Below are 18015 nucleotides of genomic sequence, written 5' to 3' on the forward strand. Positions count from 1 at the left end.
CAGGCTGCTTCAAGGACTTGGTGCTGCTCTCTTTAAAGACAAAAGCACTTTAAAATGAACAGTGGTATCTGATTCTCCTTGAGAAAGCAAGTGTTTTGAGCCACTCCAACCTCATGCAGTCAGCCGAGACCCCAAAAGAGGAGAATTTTAGCTTGAGCTAGAAGCTTCTGTGGCATATCTGTACCTTGCTGCCCCAAGTGGTAGAGTGGTCCTCATGGCCCTGAGAACAGGTCTACATTGTGTTTCAGAGAAGCCTAATCACGTCCCTACTCTTGCCAGAACTGGAAGAAAGAGGGTGGCGTTTGCTTTGTCCTACAACCAAGAGAGTGATGCCTGTCTACAGGCAAAATGTCCTGCCAGAGGCACAACACCGCATTGCTGCTGGGATTTTGGACCCAGGACTGCCTCCACTAGCCGAGCTGATCAGGACGTGTAGATTAAAAGTAAAGTTTGGGGTGGGGGAAAAAGTGGAAAAAATTACGGTAACAGCTGCAGAAATCTCTGTAAAATGGCCAGCCCAAGCCCGCTCTCACCCACTAGCTCCAAATCCCATGTAGCCTTCAGCTCAGCTGATCTCCACAGCAGCAGAGCTCCTGTGAAGTCTGAGGGGGTGATGTGCACCCTCCAGAGGGAAGGATTAGTAGGACTACGCTCAGTGCACTCTGTAAAAGCGCTGGTTGGGAAATTTTCAACAAACCATTTTTCATCAGAAAATGCTGATTCTTCGAAACAGGCTTTCTACGAGAATAAAAGGGCAATTTTTCCTCATTTTAGCAACTCTAAATATTGCGGCAGCTTTAAGTGAAATAAGAAACCAAGAAAAGCCCTACTTGAAAGTTGATTTTTTTCCCCCCCCTTGTTTCAGGCTGTAACTTTATTATGATGAAAAACAAAAGAAAATAAAAACAAATGGTGTAAAAGTGAAAGGAAACTTTTAAGACTGGTGTAAAAAAATAATCCATTGATTGACTAGAGGTGTTTTTCCCCAGCGTTTGTTCCTACCATTTTCTTTTTCACTTTGAGTAGTACAGAGAGAAAAGGGATGGCGAGATCCCACAAGAAGAGGAGAAGGCTGGATGCCCAGGCTGAGCCTGTAGCAAGCAGCTGTGGTGAATGACAAGTCACAGCTTCTGGTGGCTTAGAAGATCAGAGGCAGAACCCATTTTAGGGCCAGACCTCTTCCCTGGGACCACCTGCCAGGAGGAGCTGGGGAAGTCAGCGGTGCTCAGGGGTCATTACGCCAAGCTCAGCTGCAATGTGTGGTGCAGGTGGGAGGAGGGAGAAGGTGGTGCCTGAGACTTTGCCCAAGTTCCCTCTGAATTTAAATGCCGACTCAAGCAGAAGCCAAGGCTCTGCCCGGTGCCAGATCGCTTGCCAGCCAGATGGTACCTTCTGAAGCTCTTCCACCTTCATCCAGGCTCCAAGGGATGCGGTGGAGGTGTTTACAGGCGAGTGTCTCTTCCTTTGTTCTTCAGTGATCTCACAGCCCTGCCTGCGGATTTACACTGGTGTAAGTTGAGAGCAGAGCATGCTCCGAGCTCCCAGGGCTTTACCATCTCCTGTTCTGTTGGCAAGAGCGAGTCCGAATATTGACATCAGGCTCCCTCCTATATGCAGAAACCTCTGTCCTTTCTCTAACACCACGTATGCTTTCTTCTGCCTCGCTTGTGCCCTCACATCAGGCATCCCTAGGGAGTTAAAGCACTGTTTAATCTCTCCGTTGGTCCTGTGTGGTTGTTGGTTGAATTAACAAGGCGTTTACTTGTTTGTTCTGTAAAGCTGGGTTTGTTTTGGAGATGGATTTATTTGGGGTTTGTTGTTTGTTTGGTTGGGTTTTTTTAAAGATGTATTGAAGAAACTAATTTAGAGTTGGAAATATACACAGCAAGGGGGAAATTTCATTTTCAGTGTAGTCAGCCTTTGGTGGAATTAGGACAACGGGGAGTAAAATGAAAACCAGAACGTGCCTGAATCTTTAGGATTTGAACGGTGAGGGAAGAATGGAGCAAAATGTCTGTGCCACGGGCCTCAGGGCTGGAGCTCTGAGAGCAGATGGAGTTTTGTGTCTGTGCGTTGCTGCTTCCCCTCCCCAGCCGGGTGAGTGGAGAACGGCCACTCCGGCTCGGTAAGGAGCCGTGTACGTGTGTGAATGTGTGTATGGATTGGGTGTGGGCGCATGTGCGTGTCTGTAGGGTTTCCACGTATGGATGAGCTAGGGGCATCAGCTTTCCTGAGAAGAAAATAGGCTGTAAGCTGAAGTGGGGCCCTTTCTCAGCCTTTTCCTGGCCACCTGCATCTGTCGGTCCATCTCCGGAAATGGTTCTTGCTACCCAGTGTGATTAGTGTCTATACTCTCACTCAGTACAATCCAAACTTAAAATTTGTTGCTATTGTGTCAGAAACTGTAAGCTTTGTCTGCTGCCAGTCAGCTATAGTTCTTATAACTTCTGTTTTTCTGGTGGTTTCCCATCCCACGTAAGGCTGAGAACTACGGCTGCTGTCTTCAGCCCTGCTAAAGAAATAGTTGTCTCCCTTTTTAATTACCTTTTCACGTCAGGACAACATGGACTGGCAGTAAGAAGCACGGGAGGGATAATCCTTGTTGAAAACCTGTTGGTGATGGAGCGAGTTGAGAGATAGGAGAGGGAGGGTGGGAGAGAGGGGGAGGGCTGAGCAAGAAGCAGAAAGATCCTACGTGGAGAGGCGGAAAGATGCAGAGTTACAGCTCTGACATTGAAGAGGCACTGGCTGGAGAACCAGCGGAGAGGGGACAAGCCAGCCCTTGTTAAAGGTCTCTTTGCCTCTTTGTAGGGGTGATAATTTGGAAGATGAGAGCCTGGCAGCGCGGCCTGGCTGGACGAGAGTGAGAACGTGTCTTCCTTCCCCTTTAAAGAGCAGAGGGAGCCACAAAGCAGCCATATGGAATTGCAGCAGAGTTTGCCAACGCCTTCTGTTTTTTGAGGGCCAGATCCAATGAAGGACAGAGTTAGGCACAGTTTTGCTTTCTTTTTAAGCACCTGAAGTGAACTACATGTTTTAGAAGGTGGATCTTACATCTCAGTGCTAAAACAGGAAACCTGTGAGGAATACTAAAGAATGTGAATTTCCGATTGAGTTTAGAGAGTCCAAAGAAGTCTTCTGAAGGTGGTGGCCAAAGCTTTTCTTCTGAAGACCTGCACAAGGTTCCCTCTTTTTGCTTGAAAATGCTGTTGCTGTAGTGTGCGTGAGACCACCTCCCTGGTGGAAATGTTCCCCTAGGAAAAGGGAGACCTTCAGTCCCATTCATCGGTCTGGGTGGAGGGCTGTCACACCAGTCCCCTCCCCCGTCCAGGCCGGGTCCTAGACAATGTGCGGAAAATGGAGACTCTCCATCCTTCCTGCTGAAGCCAGACGTGTTGTGCAAAGTATGCAGGAGCTGGGGACTTCAGCGAGCCCTCACAAGAAGGACTGAATTACCACAAGTCATGCAGGAAAAGGGAGTTGTGGATTCGGGACTGTGCCCTGCGTGCCATTTATTCATTTAATGTTAGATAAATATTGAGTTAAAAACCACGTCCTTCCACTGATGGAGAGGAAAGGAGTCCCAGATTCCACCCTCCACCTGCCTTTACCTGGTGCCATACTATTGTTGGTGTCAGGAGGAATTTGCAATTATTTCACAGAAGCTGCACTGAAGCAGAGAGGACTGTGTAGTCCATTTATCACGAACTACTCCAATTCCTATCTTAAGTAAGAGAGGAGTCAATTAACAAATGAAAACAGAGTACCAAAACACTCTCTCCATTTAGATCACAACACATCAGTAAAACTCTGTGGCAGCACGGCATGAGCATCGATTTCCTGGATGTGGCTTTGGAGATCACAGGAGAAAGTAACGGAGTCTGGGGTTCGAACTTTGAAAATGGACCGTTATCTTTATGATGAGCGCTCTCTGCATTTATAGCTCCATCGCCAAAGTTTTCTGGCTTTGTGGATTTGTCTGCCCAACAGATGTGACGGAAAGAAATATTAGCTTTACAAACGGGGATAAAAATGGCATATACTGAAAGCCAAAGCCGGTTAATGAGAAAGGATTTTGAAAATGTCACTCACCCGGTTTCCCACACTTAGTTTCTATTTCCAAGAACTGGTATCTCTCTTCTTTCCATGAAAAGTCCATTTTCAACTAAACTTCCTTCAGTCTACTTCTAACCAAGTAATTATTAGTTTCCAAATTAAAGTAATTTAATTTGTTAGTCAAATTACAACCCAGCAAAAAGGAAACCACAAAAGTATTTATGACTTTATTTCATCTTTATTAAGACTAACAAGGTTTGAGCAGAAATGATCTCTTGACAACGCCATTAAGAGCACAGACAAGATCACAGTCTGTAACGCATCGGAAAGGGCACAGCAGAAAAGTCAAACGCTCGTCTTCTGGGAGAGAGTCAGAACAAAATTATACTGGAATTAAAGAAAAATGTAGCTGAAGGACAGATCCTGCAATAGTATAGATAATTATTCATTGCTTTTAAAAAAAAATTAAAAAGGCAGTAGGTCTTAAAGGGTTTTTTTGGGGGTGGGGGTTGTTTCTTTGGTTTTGTTTTTCTTTTTTTTTTTTTTTGAGTCTGATGGCCATTTTGAGGCACAGAGAAATTGTGTAAAGGCTCAGAGTAAGGGCTCAGTGGACACTGCTGCTGGAGGGCAGCTCACGGCTGTGTCAAAGCCCAGGGGTGTCAGGGTCCCTTTGCGATTTGGGTGAAGCCATCCGTACCAGCAGGGTTTATGGCCCGCATGGGGCATGTCTCCTTGCGTGGCACCAGAGGGGGCTGGGTGCAGTGAAGCTCCTCCCGAGCCCCAGCAAATCTACCCCCAGGTCCATGCCTGAACGCACCAAGCGTTTATGGAGCCACCTGGCCAAGAGGCGTCCAAGAAGCAAAGTGTACCATTTCCAGCCCCAGCTGGCTCTTTGGTTTCAGTGGCACAGCCTCAGCTTTGATGATCTTGGGAAACGGAGTGGAAAAGCTGCCAGCTGGGGTCTCAAAACAGTGAAGTTGTATTCCCATTGCAGGGAGTTCCCAGCCGTGTGCTCTCCCCCTGCTTCCCCTGTCCCCTTGTTGCCCTGTGTAAATCTGAGAGATGGCTTGAATGATGCATGGCCATAAAAGCTGCTGATGTGAGCACATTTCTAGGCTCCGAGATGCCATCTACTTAGTCAACCTGTCTTCAGGGAGAAATTAAAACAGCCTCGGGGCTTCCCTGCATCCAACCCCCCCTTCTCCTTTCTGCACATAAACACACCCTTTGGGCATCTCTCTGCTGCCTAAGTGTAAAATGGACCAAAAATTCAGAATAAAATTGTAATGGAAATCAAGCACAAGTATGCAAGCCTCCACTTCAAGTGAATCTAAATCTCCATGGGGCTCAGAGAGCCTTGGATCATCTGCCCGACAAAATAACCAGCGGGTTATTGCCTTTATAATCAAGGGAGCTCGTCCTCTCTGGTGGCTCTGGGTGCTGTGGGTGCAGGCCGGTGAGGATGGGGAGGTTTATGGGAGCATGTAAGGGCTCTGCAGGCCCACGGGGAGGGCTGGGGAGCAGAAGGGATTTGGGGAGAGGCCAGTCATGGGCATGGGAGAAGGTCTGTGGCTCAGGGGGGCAGGAGGTTAGCTCAGCCAGAGCAGCCCCTTCTGTCTCTGTCTCCTTTTTCTCCCTTGCTCTCTCTGATGACTTTCACTCTGAAAGCTCCAGCTCTGCCAGCTATTCAGCAGCCTAATCTTTTTTCCAGTCTCAGCTCTTGCCTACTAATGTGTTTCAGGCACAGAAATTTCATTAAGGCTGCGCTGATGTCCACAGGCTTTAGCCACGGACTTCATCGTTAAGTGGGTTTTATTTCAGCCAGTACACAAATTACCCTCTGCTCTTAGGTGGGCGAAGGGGAGGTGGGGGTGGAGGAGATCTGTACAAAGAAGGAAAAGCAGCAGAGAAAAATCCTGTCCGTCCATCCAGGGTTGTCACCGAATAGCTGCCCCTGTCCTCGTGAAAACAGACCAACAGAGTTGAAAATGAACCCGTAAAGACCACATTTCACTAACGCTGTGACGGTGCTTGCTGCTGCTGGAGAAGGCAGTCAGAAACGCTGCTCGTCCCAGCTGCCCTCGGAGGCTCCCAGCCTGCTCTCCCCGCTGCCTTCGCCCCGGGTGCTGACCTCCGTGTTCCGTTTAATTGGGAGCATTTGGAAACCCGGTTCTCTCGTTTCAGCTTTGTGGAAGGCTTTAATGCGGGGATTATTTAACCGTTAGCTCAGGCTCTCGGTTTTTCTGGATTAGGATTCCAACAAGCTACTTGTCTGATTATCCTCGGTGACATGGATGGACCTGAGCAGCGGAGTTTTGAGCCGGAGCCAAACTTATTTCTCATTTGGGGATGTGGCTGAGTTCTTCCATTCTGGCCGTTGTTCAGACCCCCTGGCACCAAAAAGCAATCTATAATTCCCATCAGTGGCCTCATCTGCCTAGAAAAGGGAGCTCAGAAAGGAAGTTTGCACTGCCTGGAAACAGCTAGGAGAGAATTTTTATGTTCCCCCAGTGACAGAAAAACCCTTCCAAACATCTAGTAAGAATCCCAAAGATACAGGTGAATCTACAGTTCATGTCATATAGGAACATCAAATGTGCGTGCAAGCTTATTCTTAGCGATAGTCTTAGAAAAAAAACCTTCTTCCCTTTCGCAGAGAGTCAGCCCTGTATCATTAATTCAAGCGGGGACACTGCGGGGTTTCAGTGGTGGTGGCTTTCTGCTGTGGCACAGCTTTTTTTTATATGAGAAAGGGATATAAATAATGTTCTCAGAAACAATGGTCAGTCAACCCAAAGCAGGTGTGGGGCTGAGGGAAGATGGGTGCTGGGAAACCAGAAACTCCCCCGTTCCTCCTTGTGTGGATGGTCGTGATCCTGCTCCCAGAAAAGCCAGTGTTGATCACAACTGCGGATTAAAGCTAACTCGGAACGCTTTTGGAAAGACTCCTTAAAGCTCCTCTACATTTTTATTATTGCTCTTCTGAATTTGAGTCCAATCATGGCTTTTTAAAAAGTCCTGGGAGGGGAAAAAAAAAAAAGTCTTCTAGCAGAAGGAGATCTGCTCCGGCATGAGGTGTCCTCAGCGGAGTCCACAGAGCTCTGTGCATTCGCTACGTGGAGGGCCATGGGTGACGGGGAGCGTCTCATTTGAAGCTAATCAGAACAGCATGCAACAAAAGGAGCAGCTGTCATCTCTTCCTTACCCTGAGCCACTGCTTGATGGATCAATCAGATCAAAACATTTTCAGGAGGATTTTTTTTTTTTTTGTAAGCATTTTTTTGGAAGCAACTTCTTTTCCTCTAAAATGCTTCCATTTAGAAAGGAAATTTGTGAAACTGAAACAAGTCCTGTAGGTTTGTAACAGAAATAAAACTCATTTTTTCCTCTGAGAGGACATACATTTGGCAATCCATGCAGCTCATCTGCAAGAGACAGAAGCTTTCTAAACATCCAGCACAAAATTCTTCCAAAATTCAGACAGCATTAAACCAGTGAATTCATTTTGTTCTTTGTTAGGATAATCCCAGTTGCGTTTCCTCGGGGGGTGTGAACTGCGGAGCCCTGTTCATGGCCAGACCATCTCAAACTGGTTTGCAGCTGATGGTCATAAGCAGGGCACGCCACCGTGGTCCCTCTCGCGGGCAGGAGGTCCTGAGGTCCTCGTCTCGTTTTTCCACCGGGGAGTCTGGCCGCGCACCGAGGGAGCTGGTAGCAGGGCATTTGCCGACAGCTGCCGGCTCTGTGATCGCTCTCTCCTGTTGCTCCGTTTAAGCCCTTTAAATGTGCTTGCAATGACCCTCCGTTTATCGGGAGCGCTGGATTGGAGGGGCATGGTAGGGCTCCATCGTGCTACAGCCGCAGTGCCTTGGCAGGGAGGAGAGAGCGGCTTTATCGCATGAGCTCTGAGGAATACCCGACAAAGAGCAAACAAAAACAAACAAAAAAAAAGAATTCTCCTGTTGCCTTTTTCCAGCCAAACGGCTTTTGCCAATTATAACTTGATGTCTGGGCCAGTTTACTATCTGATGATTAGATTTTATTATCTGATCGCAAGAACTTTGCTTTCTCTGACCAGAAGGCGGGTTGAGGAGTGCCTGCTGCTAATTTATAAACTGAAATGAGTAACTAAATTTAACTAACACCCATCCTGTCTCTCCAGGCTCGCTGGTAGGGTGCAGCATCGCTGCAGTGTTACAGCCTTGAGGTGCCTGAAGGTGCCACTGTGCTAATCACTTCCAGCTGGAAAACAGACACGGAGCCTGGGGGTCCTGGGCTCGGCGTCTCGTTAGCTGGGAGCAGGGGCAGAGGGTGGGGAGGGGATGCTGGAGCTGGGAGTCTATGGGGTGCCCTCAGGGAGGAGATGGGACCGTCCTCCGAGCACGAGGGAAGGCAGCAGCCCAGCTGGGGTGTCCCTTGGTGCCCCCCTTGGCATGGACAGCGGAGGACCCTTCGTGTCTGTCCAGCAGCTCCGGAAAACAGCAAGTAAAATCCCTCAGGCTGTTCCAGTGCCTGATGCCTGTCATTTAAATGATGCTTGACCTTATACTATCATCCTTATACTATGGTCCTGCTCCCTGCGGGGCCCGCAGGGCTCCATCCCTGCGCAGCACTGACTCGCTCTGTTCAACCCCATCACGATTTTGCCCGTCTGATGCTTCTTCGCCAGCGTACGCCGCTGTCTGCAGTCATGGGCCATGGTAGCATTGATTCTTCCAGCTGCCAAAGCAGAACACAGATTTTGCTTGAGATGTTTCCCCTTCGCAGAGTTCCCTTTTCACAGAATTTTAGCAACAGAAGGAGAGGAGGGATGAGGGAAAGAAAGGAAAGAAGGGAGCAGAGGAGCGCTTGCTGCCGATGGGAAAGTGTCAGACAGACTCTCCAGAGCACTGTCTAATGTGACCTACTTCAATCGTCTTGAGAGAGGTATTTGTCTTGCAACAGTTCTTTTTGGAGGAAAACAAACTGCGATCTCAAGTAGCTGCAGGGTGGGAACCTGATTTCCAATGGAGACTCTGGCGCTTGCTCTGCGTTCAGCAGGGAAGGGAGGAATCTCAGGGCCTGTCCTGGCGTGGGAGGCTGTGAACCCCCCTCCAGCACTGCTCAGCGCCGCGGCGACATACACTGGGATGTAGGAACTCTCTGGCCCTCATATAATCCCAGCGCAGTGACGTTGCACATCACCAGGAAGAGCAAACCAATAGGCCAGGTGTGCACAAAGGTCTCATCTGTAGAGGGTCTACCTAGGACCTCAGATCTCTTCCCGGACTAGGAACTGGTATGGACCCTGGGGTGGCTGGATCAGTGAAACGTTCTGAGTTTAAAGTGAGGAGCTGGAGCACTCCGGACACTGGGGTTCAACTGGGATTTTAGCAAGATCACTGCCTTTCTGTCCTCTCTCCAAAAAGGACGGGGATGGTGACGTGGTTTTTCCCTGACCCACAGTTTTAGGGAGATGTGAAGAGCACCCAGGGCTCTGGGGCTTGTATTTTAGTGTGGATGACCCTGGGAGGCCGCCGTAACACCAGTGAGAATCTAGGTGCTCCTCAGTCAGGCAAAGGCTCGCGGCAGATGTCCTGGATCCATCAGGATACGGATCCCTCCAGCTGCCAAGTCATTTTGTCACTGCCCCCGGCCAGAGATTTATCTTAACCTTTTAGTATTTTTGCGTAATGTTTTGTTACCCTTCTTCCTCTCTACCTCTCTCTCTCTGTGTCTCCTTTTTTTTTTTTTTTTTTTTTTTTTTATTCCCCTTTCCCGGAGCACTTTGTGCTTTCTGAATATAGCTACATGAAGTAGGTGGTAATACCAGACTGATAAATTAGCAATGTATTAGAGCCTTGTATTAGCTCAGGCTAGTAATTTAACCTGATGCAGGAGATGCTTGCATTTGTTATATTCACGCACCAATAGATAGCAACTACCCCAGAAAGCTGACATTTGTGGGCAGTGTCCTTCCCATAAAGCACCCCTGTGGCGGACCACAGTCGCTTCCTATTTGTCTAACCTCAGGGCATGCCGGGTGAGCTGGTTTAGGCAAAACCTTTTAAGAGGGAAAGAATGGGAAATGAAATATTTACTTTTTGTTTTTACTTGCTAGCAGTGAAAGGATATTGATGTGGTGTAGATGGAACATTAAAATCAGAATTATGCTGGGGAATAAAAAAAGCCAGGCATAAATTAGCACTGTTTGCTTCCTCTGTGGTTTCGGAGAGTTAGCATTACGCCAGTGCCATATAACATGCCGGAGATGTGTTTGCGGAGCTGCTGGGCCATAAATCACAGGCAGCATTTAAACCGACATGAAGAAAGGCCACATGGAGATGGATGGATGTCCAATGAAGGGACTGTCCGAGGGGCAATCATAAACAAGTCAGGAGACGAGGCAGCCGGAGCGGGAGGGAGAGACAGGATTTGAGGATTGAAGTCTGAGCACCCAGGGCAGAGCCGAACGCTCGCAGGGGACGGCAGGGGAGCAGGTGACCCGAGAAGGCGTGTGTTTCGAGAAGTACAGGCCATGGGATGGCAATCCTGTTTTGCCATAATTCAAGATTTCTAAATTACTTTTACTTCTTTTTTTTTCCCTCGTGAAACAGCAAAATGTTGTAGTATTCATTTTGCAGTAAAAAGGTCAAGTTTTCGATTCTGCTTTCTCCGTCTGATAAGAACTGACCGGAAAACCCAAGACCTTACATACTTTCTACGGGATATCTTAATCCTATCTGAGGTGTCTATACAAAACCCTTTGCCTAAAACACTTCTTGCCAAAAACGCTCAGTGATGAAGTTCCTTACCTGGTGGTAAAACAGGATCATAGTCTGTGATCTTGAGGGGTGCTGAATCTACCCTAAAGAGGAGGGGGGCCTTTTTCTTTACCTTAACCTGTCCGTGGGACTCTGCCTGGGGATGTTGCTGTGACTCTGTGCGCTGTAGAACTCTCTGAGGGCTCTGTTCAAGGAGCCCTGTTGACATTGCCGGGATTATTTCAGGAACAATGTTGTGAAATCACTCTCAGCTTTCCGGCCCCTGGAAATCACAGTTCAAATGTGCCTGCAGCCAAGGGAGAAAGTTCTTGTGTGACGGCAGCTCTTTTCAATGTTTCATTGCGCTAGATAAACTGCCACGGAGAGGTTAGTGATTTTTTTTTTTTTTTTTTTTTTTTTGGCATGGTCACCACGTGCTTTCTCACACTTCCAATAACAAGAAAACAACAAGGGCATTTGCTCTTTAGTGAAGTGCTTCAGTAATGCCCTTTGGAAACGGGACCTGAAAAAAAGAGCGTGAGTCGAGTCAGGCGTGGGATCAATACACAGACTTGGGGTCAGGGCTGGAGTAACACTGGGGGATGGAGAAGGCAGGAAAAGCATCAAGGAGAAGGAATTGAAGGACAAGGATAGATGGTCCTTCAGAGGAAGAGTGAGGCTCACTGGCAGAGCTGCGTGGGCTGGATGGGCGGTGAGTGAAACGGGCTCAGGATGGGGACAGCCAAGGTGGCCCCAAGTCAGAACTGGAAGTGTTAGTACAGTTTGGAGAAAAGCTTAATCCTAGCAGCTGGCAGCCCGGAGTCTCTCAAACTCCAGCGCAGCTCTTGGCTTGGAGGTTTTCCCTCCCGCAGGAAAGCAACTCCCCCGCCGAAAAGGCAGATGCACGGTAACTTGTTCCAAAAACAGGCGGCTGTCAGGACAAGGTAGCTACCTTAGCAAGGGATGTGTTAGATCTCAAGAGGGCCCTGCCTCCCTGCACAGCAAAAGGCAGAAACTGCTTGAGAAGGTGATTAATTCATCAGTAAAACATTAATTATCCTAATGACTCCATTCATTAACCTCTGAAGTGAGAGGAACTGGCCCCTCTCCATCTCCAGAGAAGTTTAGCCCCTTCCAGCTTCAGAGCTGGAGTTCCAGGTGCAGAAAAATAGGTACATGAACCTGTTAAAAATGGGGCAATCTGGGGAGCAAATATCCCATAGGCAAGATCATACACGGGGCTGAAACCTCACCCAGGCACCAGTGCAGCATCATTAACGTCAGCAGAACTTCTGACTTCCCCGAACGTCCGTGACTTCAGCTCTGAACATCACGCTTGCTTTCCAGCACAGTCGTTCCCACAGCGCAATTGTGGTTGTGATTCCCCAATTCCACAGAACCAGGAAAATACCCTGTCTTTTGGCCAGCAGGGTATATGGTTCAGCCCCACTGGGACTGCAAATACTACTCTGTGTAAGAGTTGATCTGAAGAAAGGCTTGAGCGTGTGTGTGAGTATTTCTTTGACAAGGAGCTTTACTATGAAGGCGGTTCACGTGTGTGAACTGATCCTGCCGTCCCCCTGCATCTGTTAGATAAAAGTAGCTATGATGCCTGGAAAACAGTGGAAATTGTTCTTCTCCAAAGAAGTTCTGCTCCTGGTTCTGGCACTGGCTGGCCTTCAGGTAGCACTGCTTCTTCTCTGTGCCTGGGTTTTCTTCCATGCAGCTACTTTACAATCTATTAATTAGAAGTGCTGCATGAGAGCTGAAAAATAACATTATTTCTGGGATGCAGCACACCTCTGCCCTTGGGAGACATAATGATTGCTTCTGAAGTCATGTGCTGATTAAATTAAACTTCATGATCTGCTCAAGTCATGAACCAATGCAGCTGACAGCTTCCAGGGACATCAGTAATGCATTTTCAGGTGGGGTTAACACTTCACACCTCGGTTTCCTCTTAGCTCCTGGTACTCGTATATAGCTGTGTGAGCCTTTTCTAGGCTCTGCCAGTGCAGCAGAGGACGCATGATCCTTCCTCGTGCTCCAGCTTGGCCAAAGGGAATGCAGTAGAAGTCACCTCGCTGTGTTCCCTCCACATGCACATTCCTTCTTGGCACTAATGTTGAGTGGCATCTCCTGCAAACTCTATCGGTGATGTTTTGGGCTGGATTCTTTTTGTGTTGAGTGCCAGCATCCCCCGCCATCCCAGCCTCCATGCTGGATTGCTGTAGAGTTACTGGAGCTGTGACAGATCTCTCCTACGTGCTGGATCTGAACTGGATCCACCCTGGTCTCAAGATCCTTTCCAGAAACCTTAGCAGAGCCATTCCAGAGTTCAATAATTTCATTTTCAAAAAGCTTTCAATTTCTTTTGATAGGGCTGGAGTGTTTAAAGACGGCAAAGTGAAGGAGATAAATAGATTATTGATCGGACAGGCTTGTAATTCCTTAGTGAATTGGATTTAGCTCCGTCACTGAGATCAGGTCTCTGCCATAAATCTCCCAAGGAATCGATAAGATGGAGAGTGCCTGGTGAAGATGGCTTTTGTGTGTTACCATGGCCACAGGTAGGGACTGGGAGCAAGTCTCCCACAGGAGCGGAGGGCAGGAACTTGGAACCCCGTGTCTCTGCTGAGCCAGCCTTGGCAAATGGTTATCCTGATTGCATCAAAGTGTTAACTGCATCAGAGATTGCCGTCCAGGGCCGCAGAGGCATTGCACACATGGCCTGCATTTGTCATGCTGAGATAATGCCGTGTGCAATCGTGGCCATAATGAGTTATCCTGGCATTAAAAGACAGTTCAGCTGCAGAGGCTGGAGATGGGAGTATGACCGGGCTTCCTGGTGACACTGCAATAGGATGGAGGACTCCCATCAAGTGCACGTGCCGTCCATTCCTTGTCACCTCCAGGCTCTGAATCCACACAGTGGCCATGTGTCGAGTCCTGTCTGTCTGCAGACTGGAGGCAGCTTCGGAGCCTTCCTGGCTGGGCTGGGCTGGGCTGGGCGAGGATTCGGACCATGATTAGAAAGACAGCAGGAGCTGCCAGCAGCAGAAAAATGCCAAAACCCCAAACTTGTGTTAACTCCCCAATCTAGCTAACAGTGCCAGAGAATAAAAGCTAGCTGCAGCCTTTCCAGTGTCTCTCAAGGGTCTGCGTGTGCTCTGTCTCTGTGCACCTGGCACCAGCACAGAGTCTGCGGCTGCCGAGAGCTTTATGGCAGAAAGTGGTTTGTCATTTGGAACCGAGGTAGGGTTAGCACTTGGAGCCTAGTGTCCATAAAAGCCTTCATGGTCTGACGTCTTGAGCTAATTGTCGTTCTGTGCCTGAAGATTTGTGGGTATCTAGATGGAGGATGCATAAATGTCCAATGCCCTGTGTTGGTGCAGAGGTCAGTCTGCTAATCCTCCTGCATTCTGTTCCTCCTCATCCTCACCAGTACGTTCAGAGCAGAGCGCCAGCTGTGACTTCCCCAAAATCATTTATGAGCAAACCCGCCATCAAGTTTATCAGTATTCACGTAAATAAGCTTGAGCATGAACTTAGCAGAACATATAAAATGCAGACCCTCTGGAATAAATTTTTTTCCAGGTAGGCGTACCTTCTCCACCAGTTGCTGCTTGGGTGGAGAGGAACCGCTCCCAACCCTGCTTTACTCACACAGCTGAAATCTTTGGGTTGTATGTGGCATTTCCCAGAAGTTCAGCCACTTTGCAGAACCCCTGGAGCCTCAGGCCTCGACAAAGCGGGCTGGAGGTCTTCCAAAGCTGGGCTGAGCTGGGAGATTTCCAGTACTTCCTGTTTCCAACTGAGCTGGCAAGAGACAAAATAGCTTTTTTCACTCTATTTCATTCTCCTTCTGGTGCTGGCTATACCCCAAAAGGCAGAGAGACAATGAAAGGGGTAGGAGGAGGAAATCAGCTGAATCTTTTCACTGTTGAGGAAGGAACCTGTGAGTCCTCAGGTTTGGTTTCAGTATCAGGAGTGTGTGTAGGGGATGGTATCTCCCCACCTTGTTCACATATGGAAACTATGGACCTTTTGTTTTAGAGCCAATGAGAAAAACTTGTTGGCATCCCATCTTCCATGGAAAACCAACATAGAAACTGCATTTTTTTTTATTTTTTTATTTCTTTATTTATAGTTTCAAGAAAAAAAACCCTAATCCCCAAATCTGTTCTCAGGACCACTTTGGGCGGAGGGGGAGTTCTGATGAAAAAGCGCCTTGCAGCTTGGGTTGAACATTGTATTGATTTTTATTTGAGAACAACTGCAATCCAGGAAGAGATTTCTAGGAGAACAGATCTGTTTGCAAACTTTTTATCTAGTCAGAAAATCCACAAACGATGAATCGCATTTTCTATCAAGAAAACTTTTAGAAAACATAAGCTACTCAACCAAAACTCATCTTGTCTGACCATTCCCAGAAGTGAGCGATGCGGAAGAATCTGAGCTACCTATAGCTGCAAATCCCAACCCAGTCCAATTTTCTCATTGTGTACAAATCACAAAGCTGTTGTGTGGTGTAATCCAAGCAGTCATTGCTTCCAGCTCTTTTAGCTCACCCAGCGGAAAGTCATGTTCGCATCTACCGCGTTCAAGCCTTGCTGAGGGGGTACAGTCAGGAGCAGTCGGGTTAAAAACTCTTTCTGATGGATCAGGTGAGATGGACTCCAGAACCGAATGGTTCCCGCTCGGAGTTAGTCAGGGGTTAGACAGTTATCATTGGCTTCAGGAAGGCCTTTCCTAGCCCAGATTCCCATATCGGCTGCAACAGGGGGAACAACGCAGAAGCTGGCTGAGGAGGCTGGTGCCTATGAGAAGCCAACAGGGAAAGTCTGGAAGGGGCCAGCTGGGATCTTCTGCTTGCTCTGGGCAAAGGGAGGTGGAGACTGAGGTGCCCTGAAGCAGGGATTATTATACACGTGGGTTGTGTACGCTGCCACAAAATTGACATTTACTAACAAAAAGGGGAACTGTGCTGCCCTTCCAGGTTTAACGGCCGTTTCTAAGAGGTGACTGAAGGGGCCAGAAGACACCAAACCAGGCAGCCGTGACCACCACAGGCTCTGTACGAGCTCCGCAACACCGAGCGCTGGCTCTGGGACCTGGTTCTCAGGTGTGTCTGTGGCGGGTGTCACACGCGGGTGGTAAGAGGTGGGAACTCAGAGTGTGCGGGATGGTGTTGGTGGGTGGGGGAATAATTGCTCCTCGCTTGCCAGGGGGCGCGGCACGAAGCAACGTGAGACCCTCTGCGCTCTTCCGAGTGCTTTGTGTGCGGAGCCGCGCTCCAGCGAGAGGGAGAGCTGCCAGGCTGGCTGCCTTCCCTCGGCTGGGATAAACCATCCCCGGCGCTCCATCCGAACCCGTGCGCCGCCTGATCCCGGCTTTTAGCCCCCACTGCCATTCCTCAGCACGGGAGCCAAAGCAAACATTCCCTTGCTAATGAGACGGGCTGCCCGGCGCCTGAGGATGGCTGGCTCTCCCTCGCTCGATGCCGCCATCCCTCACCTCGTTTACATATCTTCATTAGTCAAGCACCATCCGAACACTTTGTAGGCTGCCTTCTCCCTTGCCCTCCAGAGCTATGAAAAGGTCACCCGTCTAACAGGGAGAGGCACTGGAAATAAACTCACGTGTTTTTCCTCTATTCGAACATCAGATGTGACACGGGAAGATGAACCAGCTGCCGGGAACCCGCTTGGCGTGTACGATGCCGTGCAGCGGTTTGCCCGGGCCCTGCCCGTCTGCCACAGATCATTAGTTGTTCCTGTGTCAAGGCTGTACCTCCCCGTGCTGTCTCGACGCCACGGATGCGTTGTTTCTCCTTGGAAACAATAATCTGCGGGTGCATGCTAAAAATCCCAAAGGACCCTGCAGGCGCCCAGCGCCCAGATTACCTGGGAGATCTGACACGTCTGTTACTGCAGGTGTGCGGTGGGAGGAGAAGAGGGCTCACAAGGTCCCTTCCTCCCTGTGGAAACTCAGGGATGCTGGGCTGGGAGGCTGTCTGGAGAGAAACCCCCACGACACGGAGGAGCAGCAAACCCAGCCTGAACCGTTACCTTCCCTTGTGCTGTCCTAGCTCCGGGGACCACGACCTTGCTTTGAAAGGTATTTAACGGCTACAAGGAAGACGCAGTCAAAACAATTCTCTTCTACCAAAGTGAAACACAGCAGAAAAAGAAGTGAGGAGAAGGAGTGAGAGGAGACTGGGCAGTACTTCAGTGGCGCTGAGGAGCAGCTCTTCCCCGTTTCGAGGTGGATGTCTGCGCGGGGCAGCCCTGGGTGCCGGGCTGGCCCCGGGTGCTCAGTTCTGGATGCTGAAGCCCCACCACCTCTGAGGATGGCACAGGTGGAAACGGATCAGGAAGCAGAGCTCAGAGGGGACGCGGGCAGGCTGGTGGTGGTTCTGGCATCACCCTCTCCTTCCTTCACGAGGACACCCTGTCTACTGTTTTCGTAGCTCCTCTTTTACAGTGGGACAAAGCCTTTTTCCTCTACAGCAGCTGTAGTGACATGCCTTCCCCTGCAGCCCATCCAGGTCACTTGGAGTAGAAACAGGACAAGGGAAAAACGTGATTGAAGACAGGCCTGAGACGTAGCAAGCAGCTGTCCAAAGACATCTGAAGCTTCCTTACAGCATTCTCCCTAACGCTCATCCAACTCCCTTGGCAATGGAGTCTGGGGCTTGATTCCCCTTGTGTGTCCAGACTATGTTTGACGATGTGACCTCTTCCTCCCCCTTTCTCCTGGGTGCCCCATTCAGCCTCTTGCTCATAGCATCTGCTGCAGGGAGGACCAGGGCACTTGGTGGATCCTTAAGCCAGAGATAAGAAGCTGAGGGCAAACCCATGAGCTGGACCAAGCATACTTTGCTGTGTCCTTCCCCGACCCGTGTAAATCCATCCTCGTGTCCCCTCGTGCTGTATTTACACTACAAGTGCTTTGACTTTTTGCTTTATCTTTTCACAATGAGCAATACCAGTGAAATCTCATCCACACCTGCGGTTCTCAGATGTCACCACAATAAAAACGATTACATACAGCCGTGTGCTTTAAACATTGTGTCCTGGGGCAGGTGCCATCTACTAATAAGAGATGGATTTAATCCTTTGTTACTGGCTCACTCAGAAGTCCTACATAATAGAAGCGTTACTAAAGAGGGACTCAGGATCACTTGCAACCACACTTAACCCTTTTGTGATGC

This window comes from Larus michahellis, chromosome 15, assembly GCF_964199755.1.
Source record: "Larus michahellis chromosome 15, bLarMic1.1, whole genome shotgun sequence".
In the NCBI taxonomy this organism is placed as follows: Eukaryota; Metazoa; Chordata; class Aves; order Charadriiformes; family Laridae; genus Larus; species Larus michahellis.